At 39.5% G+C, this 14,069-nt stretch overlaps 1 protein-coding gene across 3 annotated transcripts in view; it reads right to left on the reverse strand.

Moving 5' to 3' along the window:
* STOX2 (storkhead box 2) overlaps positions 1 to 14,069 on the reverse strand; it is a 143,309-nt gene that overhangs the window by 56,447 nt on the left and 72,793 nt on the right. The gene's annotated exons all lie outside the window — the stretch shown is intronic.

The raw sequence follows: 14,069 nt of genomic DNA on the forward strand, positions 1-14,069 counted from the left end.
GTGTCACACCATAGCATGTTTCAGCAAGGCATGACATCTTAACACAAAATCTGGTACCTTGCCCTGATTTTGGGTTTACCTGCAAGTACTACACAGCAAGAACTGTTTCAGGCTCCAGTTCTTCCTTTCCCCCACCTGCCTGCTTTTGACATAAGTGCTCCAGGGACTTCTCACCGGAGCACCAAGAGCTACCAGATCATCACCCTACATGCACATGCAAGACCAGACTGAGCTCACTGCTGTCACAGCAGTAACAGTGTTCATCTCAATGACACTGCTGCAAAGATATGGTATTATTCCATGTGAGTGTGAATATCCTCCTTTAAATTAGACAATTAGGAATAAACCAGCACCTGTAACGAACAAAGATTAAAGAGTGCTGATTTTCATACTGCAGATGATCCTTGGTCTACCCTGAAAGTCATCGAGTGAAGTCTGATTTTGTTGCCTGGCTCTCCAACTAGAGAAATTATTCTACTTTTGCTACAAATGGTCTTGCTTTTGCTCTTAGACTACAACAAATTAGTAACAACTCAGTTAAAAATCAACAGCATTGCACTGCCATACCAAGAAGAATCTGACCTCATGGTCTATCAGGTAATTTTCAATAATCTTATAATCAGAGAAACCAAATTAAACATTTAACATTTCATCTTTGCTGCTGCTTCTAGATTTCCTGATACAGATAAGAACTACACAGATTTTCAATAGTTCACATAATAAAGACTTTTGACCCTGTAAGGAACATTTGGTATGTTCTCACTGTGCACTAGAATTTTAAATGCTGATTTTTTTGTATTTTGTTCTGGTTTCACTGTGATAAAATCATGGGCCAGCCATGGTCAGCAGCTTTGAGTCAGCTACAAACATAATCTAGGAGAGGCAAAAGTCAGGACAGCTGATTCATTCACTGGGTCAATTCACTGAGTACAATTTGTATAATTTATTATATTAGTATTAATATTAGTATTAGTTTTTCTTTTCCATTGAATCTGTTTTCATTGTAATCCATAGGTCTCCCCCTCCTTATCTCAGTTCCCCTTCTCAGCTGGGGAGGGGTCATCAGGTGTTAAAACAACTGCTATAGTTTCACCCCCCCATATGGGTTAAACATAGACATATGTAACAGTAACTTGATTCTAAAATAATCTACTTTTGGAGTTATTCTGATAGGCACTCACCCACTAGATGGTTAGATTAGATCACCAACTGAAGCAGACAAAGAAAAAAAAAAATCTCAGGGCTACAACAGTGGTTAATGACACTTCTACAGGTGGAACAGAAACAAGAAGTGACAAATCCACACATTCAAAGACTGGTGACAGTGAATTCTTAAAATTTTTAAAATTTAATGCTACTACGAATTTCATCACTTTTAAAATCACTTCTAGTGTTTTGCATTCTATGTTTTCTACATTTTGCATTGTTTTTACAGTGTTTTAAATTTACTCCGGCTTGGAAACTTGTCTGCAACATCAATTAAAATTACTAACAGCACACACATCTAAATAAACACCTGCAGAGGTACAGAAAACATGAACAAAATACACTCACGCTGGTATACAGCAGTCTCCCCAAATACGATACATGAAACATATGTGCCTTGATGCTATATTAACAAGCAGAATATATAAACTTTAATAGAAGGGTGGAGATTAAAGACAGATGTCTTAAAAAGAACAGAAGGTAAAATAATACATAACCTGTATAAATAAATGATGCCATTTGGCACGTTAACTAAAGTTATTTTGCACATACATGGGAAAAAGATGATTCCCACGAGTGTCACTGAGTCTGCATACGGTGCCCCTTGGTGTGATGCCACCCCCAGAGCAGCACTGACATTGCTTTCAAAATAGTGATAGGGGATACCTTGAGACATGAAACTTCAGGATCTACTTCTGCAACATCTTCAAGGCAATTCTATCCGGCAACTGCAGTGCTACCTGATTAGTAAGTGGAAGACTTGGAAACAAGTAACATCTTGGCACTAGATCCTGCTTGCAACATGAATCAGGAGTTGACATTTTTTGGAATGTCAAGAGTTGATACAAGAAAATCCTGCTTAATGCAAGCCTTTCACCTAGGCATGTGTCACCTTCCAGATGAGGCAGGATTCAGAAAGGAAAGAACTAAAGGAATAAAACTAAAAGAAGGAGTAAGTGGAATGACAGAAATAGTTAACAAATGCCTCTTTCATGACATCACAACTCAATCTTGTGTAGAGAACCTGTGATGATGTAAGAACTATTCACATCCTAGTAACAGGAATCTGAAATTTGTGTATGCTGTATTTGGGGAGAGGGAATAGATGTTGCCTCTTGACCTAACAGCAGTTGATCCACTGCTCTTCTACCACCAAAAATACCAAGAGCCTCAAAATCTTGTCATGTGTGTCACTAATTCCTCATTAGTGAGAAATACCACCCACCAGGACAGCATGAGACCCAGGAGATTCAAGCTTAGTACCAATAACGCATGCAGCACAGGGCAGCTCCTTGTATAAAAGGTGAACACTTGTCACTACCCTAAAATTCCACAAGTACCTCCAAGAGAAATCTGTTTAGGATTACAAAAAAAAAAAAAAAAAAAAAAAAAAAAAAAAAAAAAAAAAAAAAAAACACACACACACAAAAAAAAACAAAACAAACCACAAAAAAACCCACAACAAAAACGTATTGCCTGAAACAGCTGGAGGCAGGGAAACATGCTGGGGAAGTACCACACACACTTGCTCTCCTCCTCTTCTTCCCTGGGCACCTGTTTGTGGCCAAAGCTGGGAACAGCAGTGGGCAAAATAGACCTGGGTCTTAACTGGCACCACCACTCTTAGGTTCTCACTTGAGCTAAAAAAACCAAAACCCAAAAAACATTTCCAAACTGTTTCCAGCTCTTGCTGGAAAACCATCATCCAAAACTGCATGGCAATGTATACCACAGTGGTTGTGAGATTATTTTTTTTCACCTTGTTGGTCCTCCATAACAAAATAGCCCTCGTAATGCTATGCACATGCATATATCCATTTAGGAGTACACAAACCCCAGGTCAAATACTCTTATCTGAGAAGTCAGTCTTAAAGCTAATTTGCTACCAGAGATAAATGACAGTTCCCAAATGCAGCTGTACACCAATGTTGCCACATCCTGTATTAACAGAGCTTGGTTTGACATCAATCCACTAGTAAAATCCAACAGTCAAAGTAAAGCTTTTTTTCCTCAATTTATTTAACTTATCTTTTTATTATTTAACTCTAAATGCCAGCCCCACTGAAACACCTCATTTTATTTTAATACATTCCTGGAAGATGTGAAAAGGGGAATCATGAAAAGCTGAGTGTGCTGTATTGATGTGTGCCTATTGCTCTATTTGTAACAATCAGTGCTAGAATGAGATTATCAGACAAGAGATTATCAAACTAAGAGATTATCATCTGGTAGGCAGAAAAAAGTTCTATCAACCACTAGCCTTGAAACTAATTCAGAGACACACAAGTGAAGGACCAATGGTTCCGATTTAAATCCTGCAAGTTAAATTATTTAAATTGAAGTCTAAGGGTGAGCTGGGGAAGAGTACTCCTCACAGCCAGGGTGCAGGATCACCAGTCTGCTCAGGCAGAACTGCAGTTCTGCCCACAGCTCCTCTCCTTGTTCACTGCCACTACTGAAAGGCAGACTTGCAATTAAAAGGGGGCATTACTCAGCAGTTACAGCTGTGCCCTCCTCAGCCCTTGCTGTTCCCTGATGTACACAAAAAATGCATGCAAGAGAGACAGGTATCTGCATCATTCAAGAGAGGCAGCAATGCCTTTTATACCTGAAAAGTGAACCAAACTTTGTGCACTTTTCCCACTAAAGGACAGAACCAGACCCTTGGGACTTAGCACACATTTTCGTGTAAAATCATTAGAACGTATGCATAGAGCACAGGTTTACAACATATAAAATTTGCTAAACTTACATAAATTCTGCTTTACTGTGCACAAGGCAATAAGGCAGACCAGATATGTAATTAGAAGTTATTGCATGTGGCTGTGATAAAACCAATACGTTACATAGCTACTGCATGTTCTTGTGAAAAGAGGTAGTCAAGGACATGGCTTTTTAAATAAGATTTCCAGGAGATGCCTTAATTTTACTCATGGTTACTTGAGTACATACATAATATTTTTGCAGTTAAAATAATTATGCAGACTGAACCTAAGCTTCATCCAAAGGAAAACACCTGGTGATCTTAGGGAGAAACCAAGCAAACAAAGAAACCCCAACAATCTCTAAGGTGTTTTATTTAGAGATGGCTATATCTCTTTACAGAAAAATTCTACAGAGTTGTTCAGAAACTGAAACTTCATTAGAGCTGGCTGGAAAAAAAATAAGACATCTATTTTTTGCTTCCGTGAAAATATTCCAACCACATGCATTTCACACGATTTTAATATTTCACACCCAAAATTCAATGTCTATGGAACTTGTCCAGTACAGAAGCCCAATTGATTTTCACTGAGCCCTGGTCCCACAGTACATCCATACAGCGATCCTATTGTCTGAGTGCATATGTATATATCACTCCCCATAATTTCCAAGATTTTTCATAATTCCCATCACAAACCAATATAACATGTACAGCTGTAAAACATTAGCATCTGAACAGCCAGAAAGTAACTACATCTATCCACAATGAAACAGAGACTAAAGACCTGGGAACACACTACAGAGCCCTAAATATTCCCCAAAGACAGATTTTTTTTTTTGTTCTAATTTTGGACTGAACTACTGCAAAGGCACAGACAGGGTGCATGCAGTGAACCATCCTGCTCCCACCTGGGACCCCATCTCTGCATCAGTCAACCTACCCTGGAGATAACACTACAGGCTGCAAAACCACTTGGGCCTTGGGCGAACTTCCCATACCCAGTGGTATCTGCCCTCAGTCTCTCAACAAGAGCGATGCTGCAGACATGTCCAATTTATACATGGGGGTTGCAACTGTTCCAAACATAATGTTAAAGCCAATAAACCTTTTTCCCTGAAGTTTTTGTTCCCTCTGCTCACCGGCCAGCAATGCAGCACTTACACCTAAAAGCATACAGATCTTAAGAAAACATTGTAAAAACGTATTTCCGTTTCACTCTGTTTAAAAAAATATTTAGTTTAAAGCTTAAGTGTTGTAAAACAAGGTCACTCTATGATCCAAGAATGTAAATTATCAGGAGAGCAGAATTTAGAACATCCTATGAAAGTGAAGATTGATACTTTGCTTTAAAAATGGTGTGGAAATTTAAGAGACAAAGTTAAGTATCACAATAAAATTTAGTACACTATCTTTACTGGCTTATAAGATAAACAGTTCAATTTATGGCATTTAAAATGTTATCACATACAGTCAGAAGTTCATCTCCTGAAATAGGTCACAGGTCATCAACAGGAAATTCATAGGAAATTATGGAGGAAATTAAAAGAACACAAACAGGCAAGAAAACTGGTTTATATAATCTAGGTTGCCCTAGCACAGCTTCCTGTGTTATGATGAACTCAGCTTTTGTACTGAACTTTGCCTTTTTCAAGCCACATTAAGAAAGAAATTCTGAATTGTCTATTATACTCTTTAGGCCTCAAAATGTTGAGGTCAAATTCACTACAAAGGGACATTCTTTTTTTTTTTCTTTTTTTTTTCCTTCAAACAATACAGCTGGGAAATAAAATAGTAGCTGGGGAAGGTATTTTGAGATCACTAATAATAGACATCTACTCATTGGCACCTCAAGAATGGGTGTACAAGATGCAGATACCACACTGAGTACAGTACCCAAACTCAAAAAGAGATTCCTGTCTTACTTCATTTCCAGCATCCCAGCCAAACTGCAGCTGCCTTCTCCATCATGTTTGGAAATTTGACAATTAGTGTCCAACAGTCTGTTCTACTCTAATGTTAGTAACATTTTAAAAAATACACCCCCTGGTCAATAAGACATAAGGGAGAGAGCCACAGTTAATCTAGGCTACCTGGACATTTCTGTAAAGAAAAACTGCTGAACAGAAGCAGTTGCTGCTTAATCATTTCAGCTGAAAGCTTTAGCATGCAATGTACTGCCCAGCCACCAATACCTTTAAGGAATCACAGGGAAACAAAAGTTAATCCTAACTTTACAAAACAGATACAAAATGAAAGACTGGCAAGAAGGCTCCGCTGTCTCTCTCCTTGCTAGTTGCATTAAATAAAAAGACCTAGTTTAAATATGATCAACTTCTCATTCATTCTTTTTCACAATACTTTAAGGCCATGTGCAATACACAGGCCATCCTCACACTCAAGAACGGACATGGTCCACAACTTAGAAGCAGTTCCTCAAATAAATTGTTAATTCTTCCTCTTATCTTCTGCATTCACACCTTGTCAGATCCCATAAAAACTAGAGATCTGGTTTTTTCAACACAAGAACTTGAAATCTCAAATAAAAGGTGCATCTGTAGTTATCACCTGCAAACAGCACTTTCCTCTGAAGGAACAAGAACCATTCCTATAATTACATCATCTATGATTCAATGAAAATCAACTATCTTTGGGCTGTGAGGAGCTACTTGACAAAGTAGAAGTGTTAACAGTACTGGTAACAATCATCCACATAATTTACTGCTGGTATTATAAACAGGATTTTTCAGCTTACAGGAAGGGGAGATGGAAAACTGCCATGAACACTGTGGTGTTCAAAGTTTGATCTGAACACAGGGTTTTCACTTGCAGAATGAGGACTGCTGTGCTCACACTGAATACACCTATTTGGGGATATTCATTCTTACTTACCATTACCACTTCAAGGCCTGGGTTGAGACAGGACCCTTTCTGTGACTGGCAACATTACAGTACAAAATAAAGGAGACAGTTCTCCTATTGAACAGATTACAATCTGAGTAGGGAACTGCAGAAATAGTTGAAGTGTCCAGGAAAACAATGACCAGCGACACAACTGAGAACACCTCCCTCAACTCCTGGCTTTCAAATCCAGTGATTTTAATCTCTCTTCAGAGGAAGGAAAAGGAGAACTTGCTATCAATTTTCTAATGAAAAAGGGATACTGTTTATGATACAGTTTTCTTATTTTGGTTATCTTTCGCAGACTGCTTAAAGACTGCCAATCAAGCCCAGGGCTCTGTCTAAACTAGACTGCTCTACCCACTCCATCATGCTGCACAGTGAATGATTCTTGTAAAGCCAGGTCTTCCTCTTTTTTTTTTTTTCTTTATTTTCCCCCTTTCCACAGTCTATTTGAGTAAGATAATTCCAGCACCCACATGTCATCTGAGATTGAGATACAAAACAGCATCAGTAGAGCAGCCAATTTTATCAATGTGCCCAAAAAAGCAAGCCAGTAGCTATAAACAACTTTCATAACCTCTTCCTAGCTACAGGCAGTCAATTGGAAGAAACAAATGCTGATTTGGGAGAGTATTGCAGCTTCAATATTCAAGCATTTTCCCTAGGACAGCTCTGGTTACCACTGCCCTTGATACCAAAAAAATTATTGCTCAGACAAGTACAGAAGCACAGTTTCCAAAGATGTTTAGAGAAGCTTTTAACCCTAATTTCTGCTTCCAATTCTCATATATAGTCTACCTAGACAAAAAGCCCTGCAAGCAGAAGTGTTCTGGTTAAGCTCAGGGACTCAGGTCTCAGCTTCAACGATTACTTCTCCTCTTCCCTTTTTTCAGGTGAAAATTCAATGCAGTGGTTAGGCAGCATTGCAGTAAGTATTCACTAGCTACTTCTTGCAAAGGAAAACCTCTATTTCTAGAGTCAGGTTTACATCTACTCCACCAAAACCATCCTATCTCCAGTATCAACAAGTAATGATAGCTTAAATAAAATAGTATAATGTATCACTATTTTCAAGGAAAAAATCTCCAAATTCATACTGTAATATTTAGCAATTCTGGCACAGGTTCTTAACTAGCTGACAATTTTTGATCATGGTTTTAGTAACATCTGGCCTCATCCAACAAGGTAAAAACATGCTCAGGAGAAGGAAAGAGTAATTGTATCTATACAGTTTTTTCAGCACTGCTTTATTTCAATCATAACCCAGAGTGTAGGTGACAGGATGCTGATTTGTTTTTAATGCTGTTCACAAAGATATTATATAACCTGCTATGGCTTATGAAGCAGAGTCACACCAAAGAAGCTCTCCAGAGCACTGAAAAGACACTCCCAACTTTTTGGAGGACTTCCACAACGTGCTTTAGCAAAATACCATCTTTTTAGCCTTCATACATAATTGTACTTAAACATCTTTAAACTGTGCAAAGAATGTTACAAAGATGGTCATTTGCTCTGTTATCAACTGTCCTACATACAAACGAAGGTGTGGTGCTGCTCACAACTGAGCGGGTCACTGGGCTAAACCAAAGTCATCTGCAAAATCCTCATATTTCAGCCTCCTTCAACAAGCAGTGCATTTTCAAAAGACATGACTGCTATTCAACTCCAAAATGGCAATATATTCAACACCCTTCAGGCTTAGCAAAGGTTGCCAACCAAGACAGGGTATAACTTCTACATCTGTGAAAGCTATTTGTGATGAATCAGTACTGTGTTTGTTCTGAACCTTTGTCTACTCTTGAAAGAGGAGCTTTCTGTATCTTCATTAGGCTATCGTGATGTCTAGTGTGCACACAACAAATTACTTCAATCATGGGACTACTGGAAAACACACCTAGAAACACATTCAGATGCAGACTGACACTTCTGTGTGAACAGGAATGAGACTACATGCTTTGGTGAGCTGATCCTGCAGCACCTCCGTGGAGACAGTTTCTGGCAGACAGTTCAAGCAAACCAGCAGGAAGACCCCAAACACTGTGAATACACACGGTGACAGAAGCTAGGGAGGAAAAATAACCTGAAACTTAGCCCTGCAGAGCTTAGTGCTTTGAACTGAGGTAAAAACATGAACAGGCCTAGCTAAGGTAACACAAAGACTTCTGTTACTTTCTTATATTCATTCCTCCTGGATTTTATTTCCAATGCCATGAACTAAAAAGCCACTCTGGACCCCTTTACTCAGGTCACAGCAGCCAGAAAGATCAACAAGTATTCAAATGCAGCTGAACACACAAGCAGGACACAGAACACAGCCTGGTCTAAAAGAGATATGCAGAAAATACCTCAGTATATGGTGGGGAAGGACCAGCATGGAAACAGCAGCGTAACACACAGGCACAGGTCCAGCACTGTATGTGAATTACTGCACAGGCAGCTTCTAGAGTGAACACCAGGTTCTAAGGAAGGGGGAAAGAGAGAGTCTTGTATTCCTTTAGGCAAAAAAATATGAGGGAAAAACAAAATGAGCTAGAAACAGGGCAAAAATGACTGGTCCATGAATTTGGACCAAGCTTGGTGTCTGAAGATAGGTCACACATAGACCCTCTCCATAGATCAGATGCAAAGTTCCTATTTCTCTGTTGAGGTTAAGTGGATGCCCCAGAGACCAAAAGGGACTGGAAGGCAAAATGAGTACAGAAGCAACTTCCCATGCGATACAGCAATACAGCAAGCATAGCCCCTGAACCAACTGAATGGAGTGAACCACTTGGGGTCCACCAGGTCAGCACAGGCTGAAGCAGAGATGACAGTGTGAGCCATGAGGCCAAACCAGCTCTGCCAGCTATTGACACCTAAACACTTTCATTTTTCATTGTCCCGTTAATGGGTCTGGTGTAAGATAGTCTAAAACCACTCAGAATTCAGGAAGGCAAAGAGATCACATTACTGTTAAGCAGATGAATTGGAAGGTGTTTCTTAATACCACATTGAGAGAAAAAGAAGGTGATGCAACACTGATTATTCCATTAATTATTAATTACAATACAGCTACTCTCAAGCTAGACAATATTCCTTTATATAACTGAATTAAGGGACAGGACAACTGAACCAAGCTTCAAGGCTTTGCAAATATCTGGCATTTCTCAATTAGGTTAAACTGAGTTCTTTAGATCATGCATGGTTATCTCCAAATATTATTCTTTATAGGAGCTAGAGGTTTGAGCTAAAAAAAAAATAAAAAAACCCACACAAAGCTAGGACTCTCAAAGTTGCTCAAATGATTCCCAAAATCCCTATTACTTTTCAAGGAGGCTGAAGAGGGAGCCTTAGACCTTCCATCAAACACCCTTGAAACGCAGAATGAAGATAGCTTTTCTGCCTACAAATTTTAATTTGCACACTGATACCATCAGTTGGATAGCACTGTTACATCTCTCCTTTCCATTCTGCTTCATCTTGGTAATCAAACTCCAGTAACAGCCGTGCAACACCAAGACTGAATCCTACCCTTTAACTTTGAAGCACTGAAACCTCTGGCAAGGAAATTTTATAGCAAAGAGGAATAAAGCAATTGCAAACTTTTCAGAAGGTAACCTTCAAATATACATGCTTTGGAATTATTTTTTTCAAGTGTAGAAAGCTCTTCAGTCATTCCTTCATGCTGTGCGTGTTAGACTGTTACCCTACACCACCCCACCTCAAGCAGACACATTACCTCCTGCACCAGGATCATCAATTAAAACAGCTCAAGAAGGGCTGCAGAAAAAAAAAGTGCTTCTTTGCAGAGTGCTGTTCAGCTCTGGTAACATTTAACAGCTGGGTCAACCACAGGGTGCAGTTCCTTTCTCCACTAAGACAAAATCCAGGATTTGCCTTTGTTACTTAGGAGGGAAAAAGAAACAAAGCAAGAAGCTTCCATCATTTCAAGAGCTATACATATTTTGCATGACATTTTGAAGCCCTCCAGTAGGCTTCAGTAAGTTTTATCCTGCTTGGCAGTTTCATATGATTTCTTTATTTTCCCTTCAATTAAGCCACAATCCATCAAGTACTTCCAGTATATTTCTCCTTTTTCAGTAACATGTATGGTTTTTATTGGATTCAAACTTTTCAACAACCCTTTTCACACAAGGTCAAAGCTCTACATTGTTGTAGTTTTCTTTTGCAGTGTTTTTTCTCCAAGTCAATCCTCCACTGGGAAATTAATATTCCACATGAACAATGAACTCCTTGCACGGCCTTTGAACCTCGTGGTTGCTAGGAGGTCTGAAGAAACCCTGGAGTACAGCCGATTTAATAGCATGTATCAAGTGATTATTCAGCACGAAAAATGTGTGATTTCCTAAAGTCCTTGCTTTCTTCCTTCTTATTTCCATCTCCCTTCATCTGTCAAACAATCTTTAAACTTCTGATGAATTGCATCTGCATCAATTTTCTACTATTATGGGCAGTTTGCTCTCAAAGTATTGAAAATATGACTGCCAGCCACCTGCTGCTTCTAATCAAGCAAATATCAAACTGGTCCTTACTCAGTTTTACTGAAAAGGCTGCTTAAAATTGGGCATTCTCCACCACTCTAGCATGAGGTTTACACTTCCATTGTAAACAGGGTTCTGCAGAGACTGTATTTTCCCTAGATAGAACACCACAGCATTGGCTGCAACACCGTTACTCAAGATTTGTCTGTGCTGAAAGAAACGTACAGTTCTCTGTGCCCCATTCACACATACTCAAATATATGTTTCAAGCTTTTTAGGATCTTACTGAAGGCTGTTGGACTGTCTGCTTTTTCATATTGCCCAAAGCAGAGTAACTGAGGTAAAACCCCAAGGTTTCTTTCCCACCCTCCACCCTCACCCCAAACAATGAGGCATTTAATTAAAAGAGAACCACAACAGTGCTAATGGTGATGAGGTTAAATGGTTGGATAAACAGAATGCAGCCCTCTGAAAAGCCCATGTGTTTCAGGACACTTTCTCCCCTACAACATTCTGAGTGACAAAGAATGTATTTGTATTCCTGATTCCCACAACTTTTACACCAGAGGACTTCCCATAGATTTCCTGTGAGGAAGAGAGTTTTCTTTAACTAGTGAGATGTGTTTAGATAGAGTAGCTCTTCCTTCTAAAACTAGTATTTGGAAAGGCAGTGGACAAAGACCCTTTAAAAATAAATTAGTGTGGAAACTATCCATTTATAGAGAAACAACTGCATTTCCAGCTAAAAGCCTACAAAAAAACCCTGAAAAGAACAAAAATACTCACCCACCCACGACAACAAGCCTTTGCTGATTATAATTTTGAATTTATTCTTCCTCTCCCTCAAACAACTTTAACAAATTATTCAAACTAAACATGACATTTGTCCTCCTTCTTTAGGTGTTGCAATTGAAAGTGACGCACTGTATATTAATGAACACAGTATTCTAGATGTCAGGGTATTACTTTAAAACATTTCTAACAGACTATAAAACTACGCCTCCCTCCCCCCTACCAAAGACAGGTTTCTCCAAAAAGAAATGCAGAATGACACATTTCATTCTGGAGATTGCTGGTGTTTGAGTACCTGGTTGGATTGAACCTATCTTGCCAAGATAAAGCTTTTACAGAGCCAGATTGCTTCCCTGAAGAATTAAAACCAAGCAAAAATCCCACACCACTTGGCACAAAACATTCATGTGAGCTCCTTCTCTTTTAAAGAGGGGCTTCCACACAGAAAGAAAGGCCTTATAGTACCAACTTCAACAGAACTGACTCAGCGTATCTTACAGTGAGTGGGGGAATATCAGGATGTTCATGCAGAACAACAAAAATCTTTGCAGTACAAATTTGGCTTTCCAGCCAGCTTTCAGGTCCTGCAGCACAACGAAACAAAACAACCCCTCCACCACCACCATTCTCTTATTCAGCTGTTCAAGCATAAATTATCCGTGTCATTTCCCCTCAATACGTGGCTTCCCAGGAAAGGGAAAAATCAGAGCAGCTATAACCAAAATAGCACAATACTCTTACAGAGGCACATTTTCGGTAAGATGCATACTATTAGCCTTCTGCTCAAGCATTAAAGAAAGAACAGTCATGAGGTTTTTAAAACATGAGAAAACAATCCTGACTAGAGAGATATGTTCATTAGGGCCAGAGATAGCAAAGTGAGCATATAACTGAGAACCACAATCTTTGGTTTGACCTTTGCAGCAGAAATGGGGAGGACAGGGCACAGGGCTGGAAACGTTTCCAATAACACATAATAAATACCTTCATTTTCTTCCTCTCTCTCTTTTTCTCCTTTAAAGGAATCTGCCCACTCAACCTAAATTGAGCCTCAGAGGGAAAATATGCCTTCATGATAAACTGAAATTTGCTATCATAGTAATGAAATGCTATGTCTGATCATCACAATAAGCAGGCAGCACAACAACAAAGGAGGTTTTCGGGATTTTCTGCCCCTAGCCCCCTCCCATCATCATTTCCCCAGATCTTTTGGATGTTTATGAAATGTCTGAATTCCAAGACCATTAAGACGTATTTCAGGATGGAGCAGCTTTCATTAAGAGTATTGGGGCTTTCCAAAAATTGCAGCAGCACTCCATCAGGGGCCAAGCCTCTCCCTGATGCCTGCCTTTCCCTACGCTGTTTTTTGTTTTGTTTGCGCTCGCTCTTCACGCACAAACATGTTGGTGCAGTGTCCATTATTTCCTTACAGCCTCCCTCGAAAGCAATCGACAGACGAATCTACATGCACGTGAGTGCTCTGCCACATACACAGGTCTGGCCTCCTATACCTCAAATCACAAATGCAAATGTGTTTACAGTCATTTTCACCAAAGCACGCTTTGCCATTGCAGGCACATGCAGATGAAACCTGGAGAGCCTGGTACGAGGCAAGTGCGTCTGCAGTCACAGGTGACCTGTTTCCTTTCCAAAATGTGAAAACATGAAAGCCCAATGAGTTAAGTGGAGTTAACTGCATTCAAAAGCGAATGTGTGGGGCAGCAGTAAATACCCAGCACATGCTTTTACGCACAAAAGGAGCAAAGGGCTCCATGCTCTGTGCACCCAGTCATTTTACGACAGAGACACAACTGTTTCTCTCATGCATTTATTTTATTCTACTAATAGATTTTAAACACCATATTGCAAGGGTCCTGCTCTGAATCTTGCAGAGGTACAAAATGGTGGATGTATGCTTTTTTTTTTTTTTTTTTTTTTTTTCATTATTCATTCCAACTTACGCTCCTATCCGCAGGCTCCCCTCT

The sequence above is a fragment of the Calypte anna genome, chromosome 4A (assembly GCF_003957555.1).
Source record: "Calypte anna isolate BGI_N300 chromosome 4A, bCalAnn1_v1.p, whole genome shotgun sequence".
Classification (NCBI taxonomy): Eukaryota; Metazoa; Chordata; class Aves; order Apodiformes; family Trochilidae; genus Calypte; species Calypte anna.